The sequence below is a fragment of the Globicephala melas genome, chromosome 11 (assembly GCF_963455315.2).
Source record: "Globicephala melas chromosome 11, mGloMel1.2, whole genome shotgun sequence".
Taxonomy (NCBI): domain Eukaryota; kingdom Metazoa; phylum Chordata; class Mammalia; order Artiodactyla; family Delphinidae; genus Globicephala; species Globicephala melas.
This window is the reverse complement of record NC_083324.2, coordinates 82,550,231-82,577,966: the sequence shown is the minus strand read 5'-3', so window position 1 is coordinate 82,577,966 and position 27,736 is coordinate 82,550,231. Positions and strand designations below refer to the sequence as shown.

Sequence of the window (27,736 nt, the reverse complement as noted above, 5' to 3'; positions counted from 1 at the left end):
CGTGTTGCTATGATCGTTGGTCGCTTGACCGTTCCCACCACCTCCATTAGATCCTCATCACTTTTCTCTTGAATTGCTTCTCAACTTGCCTCCTCGCTTCCTAGTTCACCCCCCTTCCACCCATCCTCGGTATTCCCAGGAGGAAAAACTCTTCACTCACCCACTTCCCGCCCATAGGTTTCAGGTGTTGTTCTCTGACCCCTGCTTCCCTCTCCAGCCACGTCTCCTGCCCCTTGTTGTGTGCATCCTTAGTCCCAGCTTTAGCAACTACTTGCTCTGTGGATGAGAAGAGGTTTCTTGCCTCTATGCTCTTAGGTAGCATTAACCTCTGACCGAAATGCCTCCCTCTCCCCGTTCCATCCACCTCATCCTTCAGGACTCGGCTCCTATGTGTGTTTCTCTAGGAAGCCTTTCCAGATGCAGCCACCTTCCCATCAGCCTGTGAGCAACTTAGTACAACATGATGGTGAGGAGTGTGGACTGTAGTCCCAGGTGGCCTGGGTTCAAACCCGTGCTGTACTGGCTCCACGCTGTGTGACATTGGACAAGTCACTTAACCTTTCTGTGCTTCAGCTCTGTCACCTGTAAAATGGTTATCTCCTAGGATTGTTTTTAGGATAAATGAGTTAATGCATGTGAATCACTCATGAAAGCACCTATGCTTAAGTCCTATTGATTATTATTTATATTTTCAATCTAGTATTATTATTATTGGTTTTTATTAAGAGTAAAAAACTACTCTCATTCCATTTTTATACCCTCAAGCCCCTTTCATAGTGCACGGTATCTGGTAGGCACTCAGTAAACGTTGCCTATCTGAATGAGTCAACCGAAACAATCAGTAAACAGAGCACCTATTTCAGTGTTTGTCAAGTTATGCCCAGCTGTGTTCCAGAAAAGATTTATTTCAATCACTGTTTTAGATGCATCCTTTTAGGAGCAATGTATAGATATAAACTTTAATATCTGTATCTTCCTCAGACTCAGGAGTCATTTAGAGTTGCCTTTTTAAAATTCTGTTCGTTCACTAACAGATTTGTAGTGTTGGTACAGTTGCCCTTTAAAAGACAGCGTATAGATTGGATGTAAAAAATATCATGTTTAAATAAACTGTATGCCTGCTCTAGTAAGTGAAGTGCTCTTTGTAAAGGCAGTCATTGTGGTGGATTATGATGTCATAAAGTTTAAAGAGACAAATGCTTATCATGATTTATGCCTTTAAAAAAATGTAGAGCTATTCAAATACATCTCTCTACCTCCTCATTATGCATTTCCACTTCTGAGTTAATGAATGTCTTGCTGTGAGTCAACCATATATCCGTTCAAGATTCAGGTACTGATGGCTCAGTGTCCAGTATATTCACTCCAGTATATTTGCACTCGGTCTCATTTCTCCACAACTATTTAAATCCAAATAACATTCACGAGCTAAGGGTCTTAATTTCTTTACTTTTTACGTTTCTGTTTATTCATTGGTATTATAGTAACTGGGCACCTTTCTTCTGACCTTGATGATCTCACCTCTATTTTAAGGAAGCTGGAAGGAAACTGAGATCTGGACCACCTCTGAAAAACTGAATGTCAAGTCAGTTGTCCAGTCACACAATGGTATAAGCAGCCAACATCCTCTAAAAGGTTCCATGCCCATAATGGCATCATTGACATTTGAACTGAGTGGAGTTGTTCTCTGAAAGGTGCCATAGAGAAAACACAAGGCGGTGGGGGGGGGGGCGATCGTGGTGGTGATGGGTCAGAGGTTCTTCAAGTGAACTGAATGAGGCCAGCCGCGAATGAGGACAGCCCAGTGAGTGATTCCTTTGTTCCACTGTGAAACAAAATACTCGAACATGTGCTTGTAACAAAGAGTGTTATTTGCTCAGAGTGGACATGATGTAGTGAAGAGTTTTTGAAAACTTTCATTTGGTGACTAATATTTTGACTCAGTAAAGATATTAAAAAACACTTCTTTAACCACAAGGTCTTCGTGTGTAAAGAAGGTTATTATAGTTACAAATACTCAGTAGTGTTTAACGTGATAGGAGGGTACCCCACTGGCTGTGGCTGTACACTGATGCGTTCTGTCCCCAGGACTTTTGTCCCCTGGGAGACTATTTTGCAAGGGTTGTCAAATCACTGTCCTCATTTTCTTTTCTTTTTTTCAAACAAAAATATGCTTTTTCCACTGCATCAACAGACTCAAACAGCACCAAATACAGTATAGGGACTCAAAATGTTAAGCCAACGATGATATAAAGAAATGAGAATTAAAAGCAAACTGAGGGCTTCCCTGGTGGCGCAGCGGTTGAGAGTCCGCCTGCCGATGCAGGGGACACGGGTTCGTGCCCCGGTCCGGGAAGATCCCACATGACGCAGAGTGGCTGGGCCCGTGAGCCATGGCCGCTGAGCCTGCGCGTCCGGAGCCTGTGTTCCGCAAGGGGAGAGGCCACGGCAGTGAGAGGCCCATATACCGCCAAAAAAAAAAAAAGCAAACAATTCACTTTCCCTTCACGTGTGTCCTGTAACTGTATAGTAAGACTGGCAAACCAGGGGAGAGAAACTCAAGGCACCCCAGCTGGCAATTTACAAGGGATTGCAGTTTTAAGACTTCCATTAGTCCTACCTGGCTCAACATTTCATACTCATACCAACGAACCCAACTCGATCCAGGCTTGAAGTACATGGGTCACCATTACGTCTCCCTACTGAGATTCTAGAGGGAATAGAATACATAGAACACGTCTTGTTTCTGTGCCTAATATTTAGGTAAATAAAGGTTAAGGCACCCTGACCTTCCCTAATGGGCACGTGCATAAATGCACCTGAACTTCGTGTACCTCCTAGTGTCCCACAGCCTAAATCCAATCCAGCTTTAGGATTTTAAGTTATTGACACCCACGCTTGACTAGCCTCAACCCATTTCTCTAGGTTCTAGGCTGGCCTTGTCGTAGTTGTGATAAATGTCCACACCCAAGAAGCCCTGACTGTCAACAGTACCTTACTGTAAGCCTGTCTTTGCTGGGCTCTTCTACTTGCCAACACTGAAGTACTTACTGGTTGGGAGAATAGCCTTTCACTTAGAAACCAGGAGACACATAGCATGCTGCCAGTTATTTTGCAATGAATATCTTTTGTCCTTCATTAACAGGGACCTTACTTCCCTGCCCCAAATAAAACAACCAGATATGAGGAACAAGAACCCAGTTTTTTAATTTGATCATTTCTTGCGTTTGAAGTACTCCTCGATGACATCCTTGGCCTGAGACTCTTTGCCATAGTCCTTAACCACCACACAGCTGCAACCAACCACTTTACGGGGTTTTCCTTCTCTGTCAGTTTTACAGAGGCCTCTACCCATTCCCCTAGTTTCTTGTGGTCATCAATCTTTTTTTTTTTTTTTTTGTGGTACGCGGGCCTCTCACTGTTGTGGCCTCTCCCGTTGCGGAGCACAGGCTCCGGACGCGCAGGCTCAGCGGCCATGGCTCACGGGCCCAGCCGCTCCGCGGCATGTGGGATCTTCCCGGACCGGGGCACGAACCCGCGTCCCCTGCATCGGCAGGCGGACTCCTAACCACTGCGCCACCAGGGAAGCCCGTGGTCATCAGTCTTAATCAGGTTGATTTGGTGCTCAGCACAAAGGGCCTCCACCAACTTGACATACATAGGCTCCTCACAGTTGGAAGCAAGCACGCAGAGATGGGCTTGACGCTTGTCTAAGGCTTTGGCAGCTTCGCGAATTCCATGTGCTAGGCCGTCCTGGATGAGGACGGTCTTCAGCACCTCTTGCAGAGCAGTATTAACGTCCATTACACCTCCAGCAGCAAAGCCTTCCTCAGCCATGGGGCCATGGTGGTGGGTTAAGTGTGGAACCGAATCTTGAGTGCACCGAGCCTCCGCCTCTGTGCAGCTCCGCGGCGGCAGGGAAAGAGCCATGGTCCTCATTTTCTGTGTATCTGATGAGAATAGAGGCAGGCATAGTCCCTTGATTTTTCTAGTAGTTCTGCCTTTACATATTAGTTTTACAGAAAAAAGGTGGTCCTTTTTCTGTGTCTTGACTACTTTTATTAGGAGAGTCTGTACTTTTGGTAATAGTTTTGCCATTATGTCATTATCTATGAGCAGATATAAATTGCTGCACTTATTTTAGAAGACCAGTTCAGAGAGTTTTATCCTGAGGAAATCTTTGTATTTAGCACTTTTCCAGTAAGTGAGTGGGCCATTGATTAGGTTTTTTTTTTTTTTTTTTTTTTTTTTTTTTTGCGGTACGCGGGCCTCTCACTGCTGTGACCTCTCCCCCCGCGGAGCACAGGCCCCGGACGCACAGGCCCAGCGGCCATGGCTCACGGGCCCAGCCGCTCCACAGCACGTGGGATCCCCCCAGACCGGGGCACGAACCCGCGTCCCCCGCATCGGCAGGCGGACCCCCAAACACTGCGCCACCAGGGAAGCCCTGATTGGGTTTTTTTGTTGTTGTTTGTTTTGTTTTGTTTGCGGTACGTGGGCCTCTCACTGTTTTGGCCTCTCCCGTTGCGGAGCACAGGCTCCAGACGTGCAGGCCCAGCGGCCATGGCTCACGGGCCCAGCTCCTCCGCGGCATGTGGGATTCTCCCGGACCGGGGCACAAACCCGTGTCCCCTGCATCGGCAGGCGGACTCTCAACCACTGCGCCACCAGGGAAGCCCCATTGATTGGGTTTTAACAGCTGTTTTGATGAATGAGTTGTTGTTATGAAGGGATTTCACACTTAAATCTTACTTCTTGGGCTGTGCTATTTTTGTCTTTTGAAAGTTATTTAAAATGAAACGGATCGGCACATGTTTTCTATGCTGAAAGTTACAGGGTGATCCCACTGTTTCAGAATTTGAGTTTCCACCAGCATTACTCCTCCCATAGAGGGTCCCTAAGGGGTGTAATAGTTTTGATGGAATTTGTATATTCCATGAATGAAAAACAAACTACAGAATTTCCTTTGTGACTTTTTTTTTTCCTACCCAAGTTCCCGTTTGTTCCCCCACCAATATAAAATAATATAAAACCACCACAACCAACTGATGGGGGTGAAAATGAAGACGTTGCCCTTGTTATAAATAGGGGCCTACCACCTCCCCCATGCACACACCCACAATCTCTTAAGCTTGGCCTGGGAGGGGAAAATGTTTTCGCCTCCTTAGCTGTTTGAACCCTCTTGGGAAGTCATTCGAGTCTGAGTTTGCCTGGCTGGCTTCTAGCTAGCATACGAAGGTGAAGTTTGGTTTTCCCCACATCCACCTCCCTCTACTTCTCACCTCCATCTCCCTCTGCTTCCTTTCACCGGGATTCATGGAGTTTTCCCTGCCAGGAGGTTATTTTCTTAATGTAATACTGGGGCAGGAAACCCTTTACCTTTTATGCAACCTGCCTGCTTCTTTTCTGGGCTTACTTTGATTCCGATCATGGAGTTTGTCCAGTTTTCATTATCCTTCCCTGTGTGGTGGATATTCAGGTAGTAGATATTTCAGATGGTCTTGAACAGAACAGCAGCTCCTAGCAGTGTGGCCGTAGACAAATCGGTGGCCTTTGGGACCATGGTGTCCAGTACTGGTAAAGCCACCAAATGGAAGTTGCTGTTCTCTTCGGAGTTGGGTCTGTCTCTGGCTGGGAAGTGGGAGGCCAGGTGCAGGGATGCTCGTGTTAGTTGGAAGGCAGTAGTTAAGGGCATGGAGTGGCTTTGGTGTTTGAGTCCCAGCCCTGTTCTCTGCTACCTTGTGCATGTTACTTACCCTCGTTAAACCTCAGTAATCTCTGCCATTGGGGTTTTTATAAAGATTAATGAGGTATGACATGAACACTCTTAGCACAGTCATTTACTGGCACATGATCAGTAGATGGTGGAGGTGATGGTGATGTTATTAAGAAAGAATTGGCTGTAGACGCTCCCTTCCCAGTTTCCAAGATTCCACCATCATGCCCATTTAGGCTGCGTTGTCGTCAGACTCAAGGAAACTGTCAACTTCATTATTTGTTTGGTTCCTTATTACTTTCCCCTCCTTATAGATTCATTACTTATATTTTTAAGATGTTTTCTTTAGCCTTAACCACAGTCAGAGACCACTTTCTAAATAGCATTAAAATGGAAATTTGACTGAGCCTCTGATTCTCTCCCCAACTAACCCAGGTGGGCAGACCTTCCTTGGGAGGGTCATTTGTTTTTCAAGCTCCGTACTGAAGAAGCAGAAGGTTTCTCCTTACTTCTAAGGTCAGCTGCCATTAAAGTCTTCAGTGTTCAATGTGTAGCTTAATGTCTTTTGTAACAATTGCTATTTTTGAACCAGTGTTTATGTCACAACATTTTTTTTTTTTTTTTTTTGGCGGTACACAGGCCTCTCACTGTTGTGGCCTCTCCCGCCGCGGAGCACAGGCCCCGGACGCGCAGGCTCAGCGGCCATGGCCCACGGGCCCAGCCGCTCCGCGGCACGTGGGATCCTCCCAGACTGGGGCACGAACCCCTGTCCCCTGCATCGGCAGGCGGACTGTCAACCACTGCGCCACCAGGGAAGCCCTGTCACAACATTTTGAGTGTAGAATATTCGTTATCTGACAGATCCTCCACTTGTAGAACTTTACAAACGACTAAGAACAATCCACGAGAATTTGTTGCTTTTGTCTGGAGGCCAAGAATATGGGCCTGTTGGTTTATGTATGATACTTAAAAAGGCCAAAGACCAGAGGTTTAATTCCCAGATAGGCCAATTAGTGTAGCTTTGTTCCACAACTTCAGATTGAACCTCAGACCCCAGCCATCTGTCTTTAACATGTGTGCCGTTGACCACAAGGGGCATTGGTCACATAGATGAAAGACCGGATGGATCCGCAGAAGACCATGAACCAGCCACTCACTAGGAGGAGAGATCCGAACGCCCCCTGCGTACAAGGTGGTGAGTCGGTAGACTCAGCCTCCAAAATGAATGCTGGAGAGACTGTAAGGGAGCTGTTGTTTTAAAAAATGTTGAATAAGAATTGCTAAGTGATCATACTCCAGATGTCAGGAAAGTTAGGAAACTCTCAGATGTTTTAATTCTGACTGTGTATTTATAAATGAATCCTTCATAGAAGATAAGGGGAAAGTACCAGAAGGAAGAAGTATGACAATGTGGCAGTTTCCTGATGAACTTAGATCTTAATACGAAGTACACAAAAAACAGAGGCCTGACAGTCAAGGGGAACCGCAGTGATAGTAGCTAATGTTTACATACTTGTGCCAGGCACTAGGTGTTCTTATTTGACGTCACTAGAACTTTATGAGGTTGATGTTATTGTTATGGCCATTTTACAGATGAGTAAATTGAGGCACTGAGCTTTTAGGTAGTGCTGTAGGTTGCACAGCTAGTTAAGTAGCTGGGGTGTGACTCGAGGCTGTCTGATTCTAGAGAGATGTGAGACTTGCAGAAGATGCTATGGACGATAAAATGTTGTCAAAGGAGTGCTCAGAGCCAGAGGAAAATAAAAGCTGCATCTGAACGGAACTGATGGAGGGTGTGTGTACTGATGGAGCATAACCCTTCACCTCCTGTTATCTTTTTTTTTTTTGGTCTATCTTTTATATACATATTTAAAAATCCAGAATGTTAACGATGTGTTGGGGAAGTAATAAGAAAGATCTAGTTTTTCTAAATGAATTTAAGTCTCTTAGCCTAACAGAATACCTTCCCAGGGTCCTGAGGACATTTGGGCTAGAGGTTGTTCATCCATGCCTGCAATCTTTAGGGAACGTGGAGAGCAGAAAATAGTGCCTGACAGGTGGAGGGGGGCGCAGGTGTGGAACAGGTTGCGAAGCTCTTCTTCAAAGGAGCTGGTATCTTCCAATATTTAGAGCTTCCTGAGTATCCAGACTTGCTCTGAATGAGTGCATAGTATTCAACTAGAGTCAGAGAAAGGACATTAAATGGGACAGAGTTTAATTGTCTGGAGTTAAAGTGTTTTTCTTCATTGGCTGGTGAGTAACCTGCACTTGGAAGAAGTCAGGTGTAAGATGGATGAGACTTCGGCACGGGGATGTCTCAGACGCGATATAAACACCAGGAGGTGATGAGACCATTAAGGTTTCCCCTGACCTGTTTCTAAGAACATGACTTTGTATGTATAAGACTAGGCCAGAGACTTATTTGGATCTTTGGTTTTCCCTCTGTGAAGAGGTTATTTAATCTCATTTCCAGATGAGGAAACTCAGGTTCAGAGAGGATGAGAGTGACTTTCTCACGTCAGCTTTTGGTGACAGACAGGCTAGACGCTCATCTGGACTGATAACCTGACTACAGCTGTCGTGGATACCGGGCTGTCCCGAGAGTCTCTAGATGCAGGGCAGGTTTGGGGCTGGGCTCACCGGGGTTCAAATCCCAGCTCTAGAACTTACAGTCATCCCTCGGTATCCGCGAGGGGATTGGTTCCGGAACCCCCCCCCCCCCGAGGATACCGAAATCCAAGATGCTCACCTTCCTTATATAAAATGGCATATATTTGCATATAACATATGCATATCCTCCTGCACACTTTAAATCATCTCTAGATTACTTATAATACATAATACAATGTGAATGCTGTGTAAATAGTTGCTAGAGTGCAGGAAATTCAAGTTTTGCTTTTTGGAACTTTCTGGAATTTTTTTTTTTTTCAAATATTTTCGATCTGTTGTTGGTTCGATCTGCGGATGCGGAACCCTCTGATCCAAAGGGCCAACTATACTCTGTAACCTTGATTACTTCTTTGACTGCTCAACCGAAGAAATGGAGTTGTTGTGAGGATTAAGTGAAAAGAAAGTGCTCGGCATCTAGTAAGTGCTGAGGATATGTCTCTGTTCTTTGTAGTTAGGCTTGAAATCTTTATTTTATTTATTATTACTGATAAGTTTTCCAGCATCTCTCAACTCATGCCTAAGAAGTTTCATTTTTACCTTATTTTGCTCTTTGGATGATGTGAAATTTCAAAAGAGCATTTCTTACAGTTTCTCTATATGTAAGAACTTTGTATCTTCTAGGGCCCTTTGGGTGAAGGATCCAACTACAGGGCCTTTAGCAGTTCTTACCTGCTCTGAAAGTATGTCATTTATTCTTTTTGAAAAAGATGCCCTCCAACTTTCCTCCTCCTCCAGCTCTGCACGTGGCTCACTGGTTACTGTGGCGACCGCACTCTAATAATCTTGTCAGGAAATATGATGTAGCTATCTGTCTAATCTTATTTTCCAGACGTAAAATAAGCACACAGTTTCCTTCTAAGAATCCTGAAGAGTTCAGGGCCTAAGCACTGCTGCTCCTTGTTCCGATGTTTATAAGATTGTAGGTACTTGCGGAAGAATGTACATCATTGGGTGTTTCTTTAACTTAGAATGTTTATAGCACCCAATGGCCAGTGTGCCACTGTGAAGGCTTATGTGCTTTCATGTTCATTCTCCCGTAGTTGAGGAAATTTGGGGTAGTTTATTTTATTTTTTTGGCCACATGGCTTGTGGGATCTTAGTTCCCCGACCAGGGATGGAACCCGGGCCCTGGCAGTGAAAGCGCCGAGTCCTAACCACTGGACTGCCAGGGAGTTCCCTTGGGTAGTTTAAAAAACGCAGAATTGTGGTTTCTAGAGGATTTACATTTATTTCTAGACATAAAGGATCTAAGGTAATTGCTGGGATAGTTAGGTCAAGTCAGTATTTTCACGTTTTTCGGAAGAGGCTAATTTTACAAAACATCTCTCTACTGGCCCATTAGTGAGGAGTAAGTCTGTATCTTCTCAGCAGCCCCCCACCTTCCTCAGCACCCCTAACGTCCTCAGTAGGGGTCAGATAGGACCCCAGTTCTCTGCTCCTGGAAAGACCCTTCCGCACTGCCAGCCTCTCCATCACTCTCTACCTTCAGCATCAGGACCAGTCGCATCACACTTGCTACTCCTGTTTGTGCCAGTCACCATAGGAGGCCTGGACTCCCAAGGCATCCCTCATCCCTTTGTCATATCCTCATTTCACTCTTTACTTCAGTTTTTAAAATCCTGTCTCTCCCTCTGGAGCCCTCTCCCTGTGCACTCTGTGCCCTCGGGGTCAGTCATCAGCAAATCCCCAACTTCCTGACCTTGTCTGTGGACATCCCCTCCCCTTCTTGCTTTTATGGAAACCTGGGGCTCCCCTGACAATACTGCTTCTCCTGCAGGCCTCTCAAGTGGCTGCAGGTTTTTAACCTTACCCTGTGATTAAGAATCTGCCTGCCAATGCAGGGATACGGGTTCGAGCCCTGGTCCGGGAAGATCCCACATGCCGCGGAGCAACTAAGCCCGTGCGCCACAACTACTGAGCCTGTGCTCTAGAGCCCACGAACCACAACTACTGTGCCCACGTGCCGCAACTACTGAAGCCTGCATGCCCAGAGCCCGTGCTCCGCAACGAGAAGCCACCGCAATGAGAAGCCAGCGCACCGCAACGAAGAGTAGCCCCCGCTCACCGCAACTAGAGAAAAGCCCGCGTGCAGCAACGAAGACCCAATGCAGCCAAAAATAATAAATAAATAAATTTATTTTTAAAAAAAAAAAGGTTTTTTCTCCGAAGTTTCTGTGCTGTGTCCCCTCCTCCCGAAAGCCTCCTGCTGTGTCTCAGGTCTCTTTGTGGCCCCCTGTCCCTTGCCAGGCATCTGCTCCCCCACGCAGTCACTCCCCTCGTTCCCTGAAGGGCTCGGTTTCTGGCTCACTGTCCCTCTCTCCAGCGCAACTCCTGCTGGTTCTCCTGAATTTCACTCTTCATGTCGGTAATCCTCCCAACCCCTTCATCCCTCAGCTTCTCAACCTCATCTCCTCCCGTGAGTGGTCTCCCAGCTTCCTCAGTGACTCCATCCCAGGGTCATGCCCTTGGTCCTGTCATCACCAGTAACCTCAGTGCCTCCACAGCTCTCTCTGGACACCCCACTCTGACCACCACTCCCGTCCTTCTGGCTCGCCTTGTGTGGTACCTCCAACCTCGACAGTCCGTGGACCACCAGGACCTTCAGTTCATTGAATCCGCCACCTCTTCACGGTTCCACCCTCACCCCAAGTCCTGACTTCTCTCCTTTCCCAGCTTGAATTCCCTGATCAACCACTCTCATCACTACTTACATCCTCATCACTCTTGTCCCTCTCACACTGTGTCTTTCTCGCTTGACTAAACCACAATTCCAGTTAAATCCATCTCTTTCTCTGCACCTACTCTGTACTTGCACCTGTGCAGCGACATGCGCCAGGACAAAACCATACCCCACCGTATTGATCATCTCACTCTAAGTTAGTGATCACAAGTGCCAGGTGGGCCCTTGATGTCACCTGACAGTCATGTCGTGTTGCCACTGTCTGTTCATTCCCTCCCTCTCTTAGACAACCATCCCATACTTTATACTTGCTCTTCAAACATCCATTGTCTTCTGTACTCTTTGCCATTCCCCTTTTCACTAAAAACTGAAAATAAAAATGGAAGCAATTGGAAGAGAACTTCCACATGCTCCCTGCACCACACCTAGCACCTGCCTGTCTGTGCCCGAGCCCCCAGCTCCTTGGGCACGACATCCCATTTCCATCTCCATAAAATTTCTCCTTTCCCTCCTATATCATCAGTTTTCTTCTCTCTACTGAATTCCCACAGGCATACGAGTTATTATTTTTCCCATTAAATAAAAACATCCTCTCTTGACTCTGATTTCGCTTCCAGCTACTGGCCGATTTCTTCTCTTCCTCTTACAACAGAACATTTGGAATGAGTCATCTGTATTCATCACGTCTAATATTGCTATCCGCCCCCAACCCCGCCCCGTTCTATCCGGAACCCATACCGTGGGGTTTTTACCCCTCATTCGGACTCCACTGCCTCTGCTCTTATCAGGTCATCAGTGACGTTTAACTGCTGCGGTCCACCATGGTCCCAGTCTCCTCTTATTTCAACTACAGCAGCATTTGACACGGTCGATTATTCTGCCCCTTGAATACATTCTCCACTTGACTGCCCGGACACACCCCTCCTGGTTTTCCTTGTTCCTCTCTGGCTGGTCTTTCTCAGCCTCCTTTGCTGGTTCCTCATCTCCCCAAACTCTAAATGGAGTGCCTCAGGGCACTTATATCTCTTCTCTGTTTAGCTTATGCTTTAAAACTCATCTGTATGGTGAAGATTGCTACATTTTTATTTGTAGCCCTGATCTCTCCTGTGAACCCCAGGCCCCCTTTATCTGCCTGCCTGCTGGTCGTCGATACTCAGATGTGTCTAATAGGCATTTCAAACATAACATGTCCTTGGAACCCCTCAAGGGTGCTGAGAGGTGTCTGTTTCACTGGGTGATCATTTCTAGGGGATCCTTTCTGGGAGATTGCATCTTGTGGGGATCGCACAAGGATGTGTGGGCAAAAGGGAGGGGAAAAAGAGGCAGGTTGGGGGCAAAATTGCCTCGTTAATTGCTTGAATCTCGTCAAAGTTACTACTGCTGAGGAGCGTTAATGTTTTCAGAGGGAGAGTCTGAGAGGGGTGTAGGATGTGGGGATGAGCTTTGGAAAAGGTAAATCAGTGATGAAACCTAGGGCTGATAATGCCTTTTCTGAATGGACCTTGAGGTAATATCCTGTCAGCTTGTTTTTTTTGATTATATAAGTTCAGGAATACTGGAATAAAAATCAACTGCATGAAACGTACAGATGTTTTTTTAATATTTTCTAGTCCACTGATACATTCAGTGCCATTTCTCCATTGACTTTGGTGAGTAAAGTGTTCTGGATAACTTGATTAGCTGGGTAACTGAGAGTTAACTAGGTTTCAGTATTGCTAGTTACTAGTTATTATTTTGTGATTTATCTGTTCAGCTCTGTGTTTGGCTGTTTAATGAACCTTGGGGAAAAGGCAAAACTTCAAGTTCTTTTGTTCTTTTGGTTTTGAAATGTTTTTAATGAAAATGGTGTGGCTATTACTTAATTTTGGGAAGTGTGTTCAGTTAGGGCATTTAGCCAATTAAAACTATTCCCACGTGAAAAAAAAAATCTAGTGCTTGAATTTAAAACCACAATAAAAACAAACAATGTAATTGTCCAAAAAGGAAATCCTAATTCTCCTCTTACCGCCAAGCTGCTCCCCTCCCCCACCAACCTGCCCCGCCAGTCTTTCCATCTCAGTGAACAGCATTCCATTCTTCCATTTACTTAGGACAAAACATTTGGAGTCGTTCTTGAATTATCTTTCTCTCACACCCCATCAGCAAATCCAAATCCTTCAAAATATATTCAGAATCCATTTCTTATCATCTGACTGCTATCACGCTGGGCCAGGCCACCATAATTTTTCACCTGGATTAATGGAATGTCCTAACCGGCCTCTCTGCTTCCAGCCTGATCCCCTTTAGTTTGTTATTAGATGTGCTCAGATCATGTCAATCCTCTTTCCATCTCATTCAGAGGAAAAGCCAAAGTCATTCCTGTGACCTGTAAGCTACTATGTGACCTAGGCCGCCATTCCTCTCTCACTTCATCTTTTACTTTCCCCCGTTTACTTTCTCCACTTCATCCATCCTGACTTTCTTGAAACAGTCTGAGCCTGCTTCCACCTCCGAGCTTTTGCATTTGCTGAAATTCCCTTTCCTTTCCCGCCCTGTATCCATGTGGCAAGGCTCCCTCACATCCCTCAGGTCTTTCCTCAAATGTCACTTGTCCAGTGAGGCCTTTCCTGCTTTTCTGACCACCCGCCTTAACTTTCAACACCCCTCCAACACTTCCTGTCTCCTTTCTTTACTTTATTATTCCTTAGCATTTAGCATCATCTAACAGAGTCTACATTTTATTTATTGATCTCATTCCTTGTCTCTTCTCCCTTCTGCTAGAATGTAAGTTCCACAGGACCAGAGGTCTTTGTTTTGCTCACTGCTTATTCCCGGGGCTGAGCGCATAGGTTGCTTTGTGGTAGAGCCTCATAAATATTTGTTAAACAAGGATGACTATTTCTTGCTCTGGGCATTCTTGTGGCTTAAAGTTCTTGTAAATCTGTTTGCCACAAAGCACTAATGAAACTAATTATTTTATTTCATGTTTTCTAGTAAGTATATTTACTATATATGTCACATTGATTTAAAGACTGTAATAATAGGAATGGCAGACAGAATGCAAATTAGAAAAGAGTTCCTACAGCTTTTCCTGCTGGTTGATTTCAGTGCGTCCCATTCATGGTACAGCTTTCTCTATACATTTGGAAATATGTCAGCTTATTTCTGTCCATGTATCCCGCCTTATTACAAAAGCAAAGAAAGATTGAAAGGAGCTGGTTGGAAACGTGATGATGTAAGTATGTTGTAACCTATGGTGCTGTTTCAAACGCTGGGTGAGATGTGAATAGACTGTATGTTATTTATGTTAATTACCTCATTTGCCAGAGGGCACCGATCACTGCCTTTTGTTGTGCAGTTTGCATTATTCCATGCCAGAACTTTTCATTTATTACTTCGGTTCTACCTCTCTTGTTTGGGTAATCATGTCTCCAGTCCTCCAGTTGTAAGTTAATTTGTATTCTAAGACCAAAAAGCTGTTGAGTATTTGGCAACTTTCTCAAGTCAAATTAATCATAATTACCTAAATTCAGCCATTTGCTATCTTAGTAAAAGTCCATTGATTCCATGCCCCACAGGTTATTGCACAGACGCTATAAAGCAAAGGACAGAACCTGTCCTGGTACGTTCTGGTTTCTCTTAGTCTATCGGAGTGAAGATTCAAGGCAATTCATGGTTCTGCTTACCAGCAAGTTTAAAAACACATTTCATTTTAGAAATTAATGTACTATAAAGTCAATACTTTGGGTGGGGTACAGTTCTATGAGTTTTTTTAAAAAAAATTTATTTCGAGATCATTTTAGATTTATGGAAGAGTAGCCAAAGTAGTTCAGAGAATTCCCATGTACATTTACCCAGCTTTCCCTAACGTTAACAGCTTACTTAACTGTAGTAAACTTACCAAAGCCAAGATACAGGGATACAATACTATAACTGCCAACTTCATTTGGATTTTTACCAGTTTTTCCACTAACGTCCTTTAATTCCAGGATCCAATCCAGGATACTGTATTTCATTTAGTCATTTTTCTCCTAGTCTCCTGCAATCAACAGCACCTCCTTCAAAGCTTTACATGAGAAAGTGGGTCAAGTTAATGCTGCAGGGAAGTTGTGAGAATTACACGTTTAAGGGGCTAGGTGGAACTTTGGAGACGTCCTGATCCAGGGGCTACAAAGAGGTGGCCCTGTGAGCTGAATTCAGCTCATACAATATTGGAATAGGATTTGAATTAGTTGCCAAGATTTAATGATTTGGAGGTTTTCCAGAAAAATCTGTATTTTTGCCTTCTTTTTAAGACATTGGTAGCTCCTGCTGCCCCAGGTCTGTCCACTGACTGGGACAATTGTGTGCTTCCAAGATGTGGCTGTCCCTTCTCTACGGGCAAGTGTATTCCACTCACTCCAGATTGTGCCCCTCCCGATGCAGCCCTGGGCTAAACCAGCCCCTCATCTTACAGGTGAAGATGCCCCAGGAGGCAAACGTTGCACGTAGCCCACCCTGTCTTGCTTTCTGTGCTTCTCTTGGTCTCAGAGCTGGCAAGGCATGGTTTTGTCTCCCCCAGAGGACAGCAAAGATCATGGCAGGAAGAGGGTGCAGTGTCAGTGCTCCATGAGGTCTAGTCCCACTCTTAGTCTGCATGTAAACTCCGAGTGTGCAAATGAGTTCCCTGAGATAACGTATGATTTGCAGCCACTTCCTGTTTAGCTGTACACGGTTATCTAAAATATTATGTGAGTTGCTACCACGTAAAAATCAGGTGATGAACCTGAAAATCCAGCTTTGTGACTTCTCTTGAGAAGTCAGGTGACCAAGCAACGCTGGGGCCACATTCCCACCCGCCATGGTCTCCTGGCCTGGACTCAAGTCTGTGCCCTCAGCTGGGAACAGGCTCATCTGGCCCCTGCATTCCATCTGTGGGACCCTGTGGGCATTTACAGCGTTTGCCTTAGGTTATTGGGTTGGAAACCAGGGAAGCCCCAGTAGTTTCCTTTATGTATTCCTTTTTAAAATTTATTTATTTATTCATTTTTGGCTGCATTGGGTCTTCGTTGCCACCCATGGGCTTTCTCTAGTTGCAGCGAGCGGGGGCTACTCTTCATTGCGGTGCGGGGGCTTCTCATTGCGGTGGCTTCTCTTGTTGCGGAGCATGGGCTCTAGGCACACAGGCTCAATAGTTGTGGCTCGTGGGCTCTAGAGCGCAGGCTCAGTAGTTGTGGCACAAGGGCGTAGTTGCTCTGTGGCATGTGGGATCTTCCCGGACCAGGGCTCAAACTCGTGTCCCCTGCGTTGGCAGGCGGATTCTTAACCACTGTGCCACCCGGGAAGTCCATCCTTTTTGTGTTTCTTGACATTAGTTATTCTTGACAAGGAGTGATTTCAGTAATTCCTCCAAGTTGTGGAGGACAAAGGTAATTTGGGACAGGGACTTGTCATAGGCTCAGAGCCTAGGTGTGCCGAAAGTCGGCTATCTCGTTTTGTCTTCTGTGTCCTGTCCACTCTTCCCGGACATGCTGTCAGCTCCCTTTGTGTGACCTAAGGTTTAATGATGCATATCAGTGTAAAGTGTTCTGTTCAGGGGCGTTTTTGTTAGAACAGCTCAAAGTACTATATTTAAAGAACTAAGTGGAAGCTACAGTGGTGGAATTTCAGGCAGTGTCTGGTTGGTATCCCTGAAATCTCATCCCAGGAATGTAAACTTCTATTTGTTTATTTGTTTATTTATTTAAATTAGGAATTGTACTTAAAAATTTTTATTTTATAGAACGGTAGTTGATGTACAGTGTTGTGTGAATTCCCGCTGTATAGCAAAATGATTCAGTTACACATAGATATACGTTCTTTTTCATATTCTTTTCCATTATGGTTTATCACAGCATGTTGAATGTAGTTCCCTGTGCTATACAGTCTGGCCTTGTTTTTTATCCATTCTATATATAAGAGTTTGCATCTGCTAACCCCAAACTCCCAGTCCTTCCATCCTCCACCCCACCTCCTGTTTAGGAGTGTGTACATATAGAAGCAAGAAGAGAGCAAGAAGAATTTTTTTTTTTCAGATCATTATAGAGACACAGGGCTAATTATTAAAGGGGTTTTGTACATGTAACTCTAAGGGTGTATATCTGTGTGGCCCAATATGGTAGCTGCAAATTTACATGGAGCTACTGAGCACTTGCAATGCGCTAGTCTGAATTGAGTTGCACTGTGAGTGTAAAATACATACCAGATTTCAGACTTACCATGAAGGAAAGAATGTAAAATGTCTCAGTAATAATTTTTGTATTGATTACATGTTTAAATGCTGCTATTTTGGATAATTAGATTAACTAAATTAAGTTGTTAATTTCATCTCTCTTTTTTTACTTAAAAAAATGTGGCCACAAGAAAATGTAAACTTACAGACATAACTCATGTTATGTTTCTACTGGATGGGGCGGCTCTGGATTCTGCTGTATTTGATGGCAGGGAAGGGTGAGCAGCCTGTTTTCTAGGCTATGGTAAAGTCAAGTTCAAAGAACAAGTGTGGACAGAATGGAATGGTAAATTGTTTTCATAACTCTTGGCTTTAATAAAGTTTGTACTTCACTGATCACTGTAGTGTATTTGGTGCATGTAGTTGGATACCAAGTTGCTCTATTGCTTGTTTAGCTGTATTGGTGGTGTGACACTGTTGGAAGTCAGAAAGATGCTCGTTGGAATTCAAGCTTCTCTACTATGTCCTTGAGTCAATTATTTAACCTCCTGAGCCTCAGAGCGCTGCCCTGAAAATTAGGGACATTGGTGATCCACCCTATTGTGTGAAAATTAGGGAGAATAATAAATGTAAAATGCCCAGTGTAATATTGAGGACACAGTACAGTAAATGATATTTATTTTTGTTTAAATTTATCATTCCTGGTAGTATGAAAAAAGTCTCATTTTATCACTTCTGTGTGCTAGAAGTAAGGCTGCCCCGCAAATCAGAAAAAGGCACCTGTTTGCTTCTGTGATGTGATCGTGGATCCACCAGAAAACCTTTCTACGTGGAGTTTTTTCTGCTCACTCCTTCCGTGGCAAAGGTTTTTATTATAAGTGGATCAGTCTTTTCAGTTGTTGAGGTTCAGTATTTATTGAAACCCAGCAGTGAACTAAATGACAGATACTTTGTAGAAAGTATTGGACGCCTTGAATTTTGACAGAAGCTGGAGGCATCTGTCGTGGGTACGATAGAAAGCAATCTATATATTACTACATAAAAGATCCCAGATAACTGGACAAGTGAGGATGGGCGGAGTAACCAAAACCATGCCGTGGAGAACGCATCCCTGCTCTTCATCTGGTCCTCTCCCTTTGTGGGTGTCAGGCACACACAGGAGTACTTTGTAGTTTTATGTTGTTTTCTTTTTTTTAGGTAAGGCTAAGTTTTCCACTTCCTCAAACTATTATTATGTGCCTTATGGAACTTATTAAACTTAGTGGAAGATGAATGTGTATAACCCTGGGGAGCATCTGCAGGTGTTAACTGCTAGAGAGACCCTGAATGGAAGCACAGGGTACCAGGAATAATTGGTAGCTGTGTGTGTGTTTTAATCCTTTCTCCTTTGATCATAAAAGAATCAGGACGCAGCAGATAGGAGTTTGGGACTCTGAAGGCTCATTGGTGGCCTGCTCACAGATAAAAATGCATAACTGGAAAATTTTTTTTTAATGCTCATCTATTTTCTCTTAAATCAATGAAAGATACTGCATTAATCAATCATTTTCTGGCTCAAATCCATGTCTCGTGCTATAAAGGCAAGTCTTAACATCTCTCACTTCTTTCCCCAGATTGGCTTTGCTTGGCAGTAACTTTTCACATGATAAATCGAACCCCTTCTTGCCAGGGTAGCTCTCTATTAGCTGTGGACGGGCTTGTTACATGCAGAGTACTCAGCTAGTACGTGTAGAAATGCTTTGTAACCTACAACTCCTTTATAACATATGTCTTGTTGTTGACTGGACCATGGCTGCTGGCAAGGAAGTTTACTAGAAATCACCCACAGATTCCAGCCAACCCTCCTGCCGCCACCTCTTGGTAGGTGTGGATGGTGCTTTCGGGGTGGTCCTTCTGCTGTCCCGCCTGGATCTCAGCCAGTATCTCACGGCCATCAGGAGCCTGGCTTTACCCACCAACTCTAGGTTCTGGTTGTCCTGCTTAGAATATCACAGCTACTCTCTAACAGGGACTCCTCTGATTCCTGATAGGCAGCCTCTCTTTCTGAATTCTTATTATGTTAATATATATTATAGCTGTACAATAACAATCAAAACTAACAACTGATTGCTCACTATTTGTCAAATACTCTCACTTGATCCTCTCAACAACCCTAGGGGGTAGATGTTGTTATTATCCCCATTATACAGATGATAAAACTGAGGCACAGAGAGGTTAAATGACTTGTCCATTCTCAGGCTTGACTCGTCAGAACCCAGGCCTGTTGAAGAGTAGCTCCTGAGCTCTTAGCCATGCTCACTCTATGACTTCTGCTTAGATTGTTTTCCTTCTCTCCGGCCACTTGTCTAAGTATTTCGAGTCTTCAAAAGCAAGTTCTGCTCTGAAGTGACATTTTCATTACGGACTCCAGGCTACACTCTTATGTGCTTTTATCCCTCCTGATCTAGACCAAATGAAAGATGTCTTCGCTCTCTCTATGGTTTAAGTCCTTTACAGTATATTTTTTCCTGCTGATTATTTCTTGTGTATTAATCTTGACTTTTAAATTTTATTGTTAGTACTTCTAAGATGGGGGGGGCATTTTGTTTCTCCTCAATTTTCCAAAATACTTAGCATGGTGGTAAGTGAGCTCATTTGAAAACATTCAAGAAATAGGTATAGAGGCCTTCCCTGGTGGCGCAGTGGTTGAGAGTCCGCCTGCCGATGCAGGGGACATGGGTTCGTGCCCCGGTCCGGGAAGATCCCATATGCCGCGGAGCGGCTGGGCCCGTGAGCCATGGCCGCTGAGCCTGCGCGTCCGGAGCCTGTGCTCCGCAACAGGAGAGGCCACAACAGTGAGAGGCCTGCATACCGCAAAAAAAAAAAAAGAAATAGGTATAGAGCCTCTGCGGCAGGCTCTGTTGGTTGCCTGACTGCCCCGTTCATCACTCCCTTGTTCATCTTAGCCTATGGAATGGTGATTAGCGTAAGAGGGGTTCTCAACACGGGGTGATTGTGCCCTCTGGGGGACATTTGGCAGTGTCTGGAGACATTTTTGATGGTCACAACTGGGGTTGGGGTGCTAGTTGCATGTGTGGGTAGAGGCCAGGACTGCAGGTAAACATCCTGTAATGCACAAGCTGGTCCTCCACAAGAGAGAGTTATCTGGCCCCAAATGTTGGTAGGGCTGAGGCTGAGAAACCCTGGCCTAGAGAGAGCCATGTGATACATTCTGGCCAGCTAAACATAAGTGAAAGTCCGCTGGGGCTTTCTGTGAAAGTTTTGCTTTTCTGAGACAGGAGCTATCCCGTCCTGTTTTCAGCTTCCTCTGCCTTCCACGTGGGCTTGAGCCTAGAGGCAGGGCATCCATCTTATGCCCAAGAGGTAACAAGAAGATAAAAGTCGACACATCTCCAGAACTTTTGCATCTTGTCTGCTGAGTATGCTTCACAGTGACGTAGGGTGAGACACGTCTTTATATGTTTGTTCATTTACCGCTTGCCCTGCTGCTTGTCCCCCTTCTACAAAATGCTCCTACTGAGGCTTTTAGTCCAGAAAAGATGCTCCTCTGGCCAGACTTTCCTCCCTGTAAAGACTGCTGAGCCAGCCATTCAGTGAATTTGCCCAAGTTGTTGTATTGTCTTTACAGACTTGCTACCCGCGAATCTAGGTAGAGGCAGGGTTTGAAAAACCAGAGATTTGGTTTAACGAGAGGGAATGTTTGGGGCCGCAAGTATAAACCTCACCAAATACTTCAGCTGAAAATATTCTCTGAGTTGAGCACAAGGTCCCAGCATGGAAAGATGTACAGGGTTGTTTTTCCTGGCTCTTCTCCCTCTCCACTATCCCATATGGTAGCTCCCCTAGTTCTTAATGCCCCCTGGCAACCATGCCCTTGTCTTGCTGGGCCTGAATCACAGGTGTTGGGTGCTGTTTAATTTTGAGTTAATTGGCCTTATTGCTGTTAGGCTCTTCTGTGGTTTCTTGAATTCATGAATTAGTCATGAAGTTGTGTTTACCAGGCAGGCACCCTGGCAATCTGTGGTCTGTCCAGCTGACCTTCTTTTATAAGGATGCTGTTTGTGCAGCCTTTAGTAAACAATGGTGGGAAAAACAGAATTCTCTTTGGGGACCCTTTAACTGCAGCCTTTTCTTCCACCTCTTACCTTTGCAGGTGGTTTTGTGCCTTGAGAATTTTAGTGGGCTTATCTATCAGGGTGGGATGGGAGCTGTGTTCTGAGACGTAACAGAGGCTTTTGTATTATTTTTGTAGCCACCTGTAAGGGTTGAGGAAAGTCCGTTATTAGATGAATTTTCCCCAGGAGGACTCACCTCTAGAATAAATGAAATTAAATTCGATAACTGGGATTTCCTTCTTGGGGCAGTTGTTGTCAGGTTCTGTTTCTTTTTTTAATACAATTGAGAAAGCACTTGAAATTTCAGAGTCACAAATATGTGTCACAAAACTCAACACAGTCTGAAAGCACATAGATATTTATGGTTTATTATTCTAATTAATGTTTAGTAAGCCTTGAGAAGCTGTCATTTACTGCCTATCCTGGGTAGGGGTAAATTTCCCAGCTCAGGGTAAACAACCTGTAATTATGTGGTTAATGAGATAAGAAGCTCTAACTATTTTCTTAAGTTGAAGTGCCTTTCTAACAAGTAGCTGGTGAATAAAATGAAGGCACAAGAATTTCAACCTTACTCCCTAGGGGCGGACTGATGTGGTGTGGTGGGCACGTTGTCTTTGATGGTATGTTGTGAATGCTTCAGATTTCTAGGTGTGATCATCTCAGAGTTTGAAATCACACACTTTACGATTTATGCAAGGGCAGGGTGAATCTAGTTAGTTAATTGAGTGGGATTGTAAGCTTTTAACCCCTCAACTTGGACCAACTTGTCTTATTCACTGGTTTTGTTTATACAAGGAGTGACCAATAGTGCCTTACATGCACTTAAAGAAAAAGCTTTCTGGTAATAAAAATTAATATTGGTTTAAAATAAAACTTAACCAATTCAATGCATGGACCGACCATTTCTGAACTAGATTATGAACACAACTTATGCTGTTGCTGTGTCTTGGCTGTTGGCTTAAAAACATCAGCAGAAAGTGTCGTATTGGTTGTAATTTTTCTTCCGTGAAGTAAGAGATGGGTTTCATTTCTGGGTGAAGCATTGTGATTGTCTTGTACTTTCATTTCTGGTTAGATTAGATAGACAGTAGAAACAAAGAGGGAATATGAAGGTAGGAGAGGTATTACTTTAATGTGATATGTAGAAAAAATATACAGGGTTTTCTATTTTCTGGGGGTTAGAGCACATGCTAGAGATTAAAAAGAAGTAAAAGTTAGGAAACTAATCAAATAACACATTACCTATAAACATTACAATATTTGTAAAGCATATCAAAGGCTGTATAAAGTTGGGACATTCAGAGCCAATCTATATGCCTCAGTGACAGTTGCGTCATACGGAGTCATTATTTTAAGGAAGTGACGTGTCTCTGAAGGAGGTATAAGTAGTCTCTAGCTGCTTATGTGAGAAGCCATAGATTGTTTAAGGCCGGTCCCCTAGCAAACAGTGGCAATATGTACCATGCATTTCTGAGAAGTAAAGCCAGGAAACGTACAGCAAAACAACGGAACTTAGTATATAAGCAATTTAAGAAATATGACATGAGGAGGGTCCAGCGATCTGAGCAGCAATCGTGTTAGCCACATGCAATTCATGTATACTGACGTTGTGCTTAGAAATCTCTTAGGATAGCAGTTTTATTATGTGGCCATTGTGACCAAGAATACTGATTGTTTCACCCAGTTTGGGACGCTAACTGTGAATGTATAATCATGCTAAGTTTGATTTGTGTTCTCTGCTGGGTGTGCATTAATTATTGGGACCATGGTTTGTCCTTTTCTGCCAGGGTGCACAGAAAAGGCTTCTTGAGTGCCTTAAAGGGAAGGCTCCCTCCTTCTGGGCAGAGGTCTATGAAGGCCGCTGGGGCTAAGACTCTCCCATACTGGCCAGAAAGGGAAGCCGGAAGGACTTGGACTCGCTGATTTTTGCTGACACCATTCAGTCCTGCTGCTGGAAGCCTTTAATGAGCTGGTGTTTCAGAACCGCGTGGCAGGGCAGGCTGCTTTCTCAGACACACACAGCTCTGACGGCTGGCTTCCCTTAGCTCACCGAAGCTCTTTCTGCCTGGCCGGGAGGATCTCCTGGCTGACTTGCCACTGGACCCAGGAAGGCAAGAGCATCAGCCATTAGGCTGGCCCAGTGCTTAAGATAAACGTGAAGATACTTAGCGGAGCAAGACCTGGAGGCAGGCACACAGCCTCTCCTCAGTGGCAGCGTTTCAGGCATGTGGGTTTGTGTTTGGAATTGGAGAGGAGGTGCTCTGATGATCCAGCAGGCTTTGAGCTCCAGTGGCATAGTAATTTTTTTTTTTTTCCTGTTGCTGGGATTGCCTTCCGTTGACTATGGAAGCAGAGGAATCGCAACGGGAATCATTTCCTGTGAGTGCCCTAATGTGCACAGTGGGGGAACCAGGAAGCCCACCTGGAGGCTTTAGCTCATTTCTGAAGCCCTGAGTCTGGCTCTTCCCTTAGGGTTATTTGGGCCAGTTGTTACTGTGTTTCCCACTGTTCAAATGGAAGGTTTGGCCAAGTCTTGCTGAATGGTTTAGTCTTTTACAAAAACAAAAGCACTTAAAAAATTTTATTTGTTTTAGATTTTTAATCTTTTTTTTTTTGGTCATGTGGTGTGGCATGCGGAATCTTACTAGTTCCCCTACCAGGGACTGAACCCGTGCCCCCTTCATTGGGAGTGCCAGGAAAGTCGCAGCACTTTTTTTTTTTTTTTTGCCATACGCGGGCCTCTCACTGTTGTGGCCTCTCCCGTTGCGGAGCACAGGCTCCGGACGTGCAGGCTCAGCGGCCATGGCTCACGGGCCCAGCCGCTCTGCGGCATGTGGGATCTTCCCGGACCGGGGCACGAACCCGTGTCCCCTGCATCGGCATGCGGACTCTCAACCACTGCGCCACCAGGGAAGCCCTTTTTTTTTTTTTTTTAATGAGAAAAGTTTAGCTTGTTTTTGAACCTGGCTTTATTGACCTAAATGAGGTTAGGCAGGTTAAAGGATAAAAGGGAGTGCTTTTGCTGCAGGTAGGCAGGGCCTGTCACTTTGCAGGTGCATCAGTGTCCGAATGGGAGCCTCCAGATAAGATACGAGTCAGCCTCCTGGAGAGGTGAGGGGAGCAGAGTGCCCCAGTACAGTCATTGTTCATTGTCCTCCCACTTACATTATTTTAATATGATTTTTAAAAAAAATTATTTATTTTTGGTTGCATTGGGTCTTTGTTGCTGTGCATGGGATTTCTCTAGTTGCAGTGAGCGGGGGCTACCCTTGGTTACGGTGCGTGGGCTTCTCATTGCGGTGGCTTCTCTCGTTGTGGAGCACGGGCTCTAGGTGCGCGGGCTTCAGTAGTTGTGGCACGTGGGCTCAATAGTTGTGGCTCGCAGGCTCTAGAGCGCACGCTCAGTAGTTGTGACACATGGGCTTAGTTGCTCCACGGCATGTGGGATCTTCCCGGACCAGGGCTCGAACCCATGTCCCCTGCATTGGCAGGCGGGTTCTTAACCATTGCACCACCAGGGAAGCCCGCACTTAATTATTTTAAAAAGTGCACAGCATTTAAAATTCTATTAATAGAATACTGGATTAGGGATAGAGTACCTAGGCTTTCCCTCCTTCCATCAGTGTTAAAAGGAATTTAGGAAAATCACTATTTCCTGTGTTCATGAATGGGGGAGGGAAAGAAACAGACCACTTTTCTCCCTTTGAAATCGGAAAAGAACATCTTGCTGCAAGGAGAGTATAAAAGATACCTGAGCTCCTTGTAAGAAACCTTTCATGGACTATTAGGGCGTTTCAGTTAGTCGGCAGGCAGATTTAGACATTTTCTGTTGACTTTCTTACCTCCAGTTTGTTGAGTTTGTGGGGCCGGAGTTCTGGAAGCTCCTTGGGGTCTCTGCTAAACCATAGATACTTTGTTGTTGTTGTCGTGTCAATTTCAGCTCAATTACAAGAAAACTTTTTTTTAACCAAAATACTTAATATTTTCGCCATAATATTTTCTGGGCCAAGAAGAGGAGAAGGCTGAGACAGTCAAGGCAAAAGCTGCTCAAATTATTGTAACCAAGGGGAGAGATGCGGTCCTGTGATGCTGCAGGGGAGGACCACAGAGAAGGCAGAGTGGAGGGCCAGATTGACATCTGTCAGTTGACATCTTAGTTCATTTGAACTGGAACGATTAGACCTGGCCTTATTCATACTGAGAAATGGATGTGTGTGATAGCCGTATTCCTGTGATGTGGGGATTATTCACTGTGATGGAATGTCTAAACCATTGCTCAGTTCTCCACAGCGGCCTTGAAAACCAGGAATGCTTGCGAAGCTAGGTTCTGCCGGTTAAATTGATGTTCTATCTGAAACCCATTTTGTTTTCAGACATGTTGGAAATGTTCCTAAAATGCATGAGTTGTGCCTTGGAGGGGAATGCTCAGTGAATTCACTTTATTATCCTTTGGTGATACATTTTTCTGGTACATCAGGGGTTCATGATAAATTCTTCTTTTCCAAATCTTTACATAGAAGATGTGTATAATTTAGTTAATTTCCAAGTGCATATTCCTCAAGTGCTTTGTATATATATATATTTTTTTGCAGTACGTGGGCCTCTCACTGTTGTGGCCTCTCCCGTTGCGGAGCACAGGCTCCGGACGCGCAGGCTCAGCGGCCATGGCTCACGGGCCCAGCCGCTCCGCGGCATGTGGGATCTTCTCGGACCCGGGCATGAACCCGTGTCCCCTGCATCGGCAGGCAGACTCTCAACCACTGCGCCACCAGGGAAGCCCGCTTTGTGTATTTTTTAAAGAGCCTGAATGTTTGTTTCTTATTCATTCTTCTGATGAATTTCATTCTTTTAAAATTATTCTGATTAATTCCTTTTAATTTTCCAGTTGGTTTATGGTTCTTCACGTTGAGTATGGGTTATTTCTATAAATGGAAACGTGTCATTGTAAACCAGTGTCTCTGGCCTTGAGGTACCTGTGAATTAAGTGGAGCTTGTTTTTGATACTGTCTGCCTCCCTTTTCTCTTTCTTCTTCTGCCCCTCCCTAGGATTCAGGGTCTTCACCTTTCTCTTGCCCTCATCCAAGCCTGATCTCAGAAAACTCTCTGACATTAGAAATTCATTTAAGCTAAAGTCACCTTCGTGAAATGACAAATTTAACTCGTTCCCTCTCCCAGGAATAATCGCAGTTACAGCTTTTTCCCTTATTTTTGGTATGCAAGGCCCTATATCTTGCTAATCGAGTTTCAGGACCTAGAGTTTTGAGTACAGATGTTTTTAGTCTTGAGCTTATTCCTTATAATCATACCATGTGGTAAAGTGCTGTTTTAGTTGTGAGTAGCTGCCACTCAGGAGGAGACAAGTTTCTGAGAAATGTTTAGAAACTTCTAGAAAGGAGCACTTTTGTTTTCTCAACTGAGACTTAAAAAACAAACAACAACAACAACATCAGGAAATGCTGCTTCTCCTATGCCTAAAGTTGTTATCCTGGAAATTGTACCTGCATTGTATCTAATTCAGCAAACGTTTATTGATGACCAATTGCATGCAGTTAAAACTACTGTGCTAGGTATAGAAAAAACATCCATTTCTCTTCTAAAGTACATAGAGGGTGAAGAAATGTGGTAGTGAGTAGCTGACCGATGTAGAATGATTTTTAAATTTCTAGACCTTGGGAGTATTTCTCAGGATGCTGGTAGGTATAATAAAATGGTTTTGTGAACAAGTAAATTTGGAAAAAGCTGAGTTAAATGAAGGGGATTCCTGCCCCTCGCCCCCACTAGAGCTCTCAGAGGGGGAAAATGTATGCAGTATTTCCCAAATATACTTGACCGTGATTTTAAAATTTTGCATTATCATTATTGAATTATTAGTCCCTGAGGGGGACTGGTGTTCCTTGGTTGGAGAATAGTTTGGAACATGTTGCTCTGGACCATGAAAGTACTTTTTCTCTCTCTTTTTAGAGAGCTCTTTTTTATTAGTGTGTATGTGTTTATTACTCCCAGACAGAAAAAAGGTTCTTTAAATAGTGTGGTAAGTGGATTCCTGTCAGTAAGTTTCTCCATTGGTTATATAAAGAGTATGTGTATTTCACTTGGATATTGGTGAGGTTTTGGAGGGCTGGGGTCCGAAGATGGTGGTGGTGATAACCTCTGTGGCATGAACCTCCACATGGTGTGCTCACTCAGGGATGGCGCTCAGCATTTCTTCTGGAATCTGAAGCTGGAAGTAGGAACTTGCAGTTCTGGTTTGTAGGTGACAGATAACTTGCCCAATATGCCACTTAGAGAGTGTTCATGACATGCCAGCCACTGTTTTTTTTAAGGTGATGAGTTTTTTTTTTTTTTTTTTTTTTAAAGAAGACAGAATTTATTAGAGGAAGGTTCGC

General features: G+C 44.4%; 2 protein-coding genes and 1 pseudogene across 14 annotated transcripts in view; 1 reads left to right on the top strand and 2 right to left on the bottom strand.

The window, feature by feature from the left end:
- CARMIL1 (capping protein regulator and myosin 1 linker 1) overlaps positions 1 to 27,736 on the top strand; it is a 316,706-nt gene that overhangs the window by 49,344 nt on the left and 239,626 nt on the right. The gene's annotated exons all lie outside the window — the stretch shown is intronic.
- The window catches only part of LOC115866076 (cytidine monophosphate-N-acetylneuraminic acid hydroxylase), a 265,229-nt gene that overhangs the window by 209,728 nt on the left and 27,765 nt on the right, over positions 1 to 27,736 (bottom strand). The window lies entirely within an intron of this gene.
- LOC132598141 (small ribosomal subunit protein eS12-like) lies at positions 3,206 to 3,837 on the bottom strand (annotated as a pseudogene).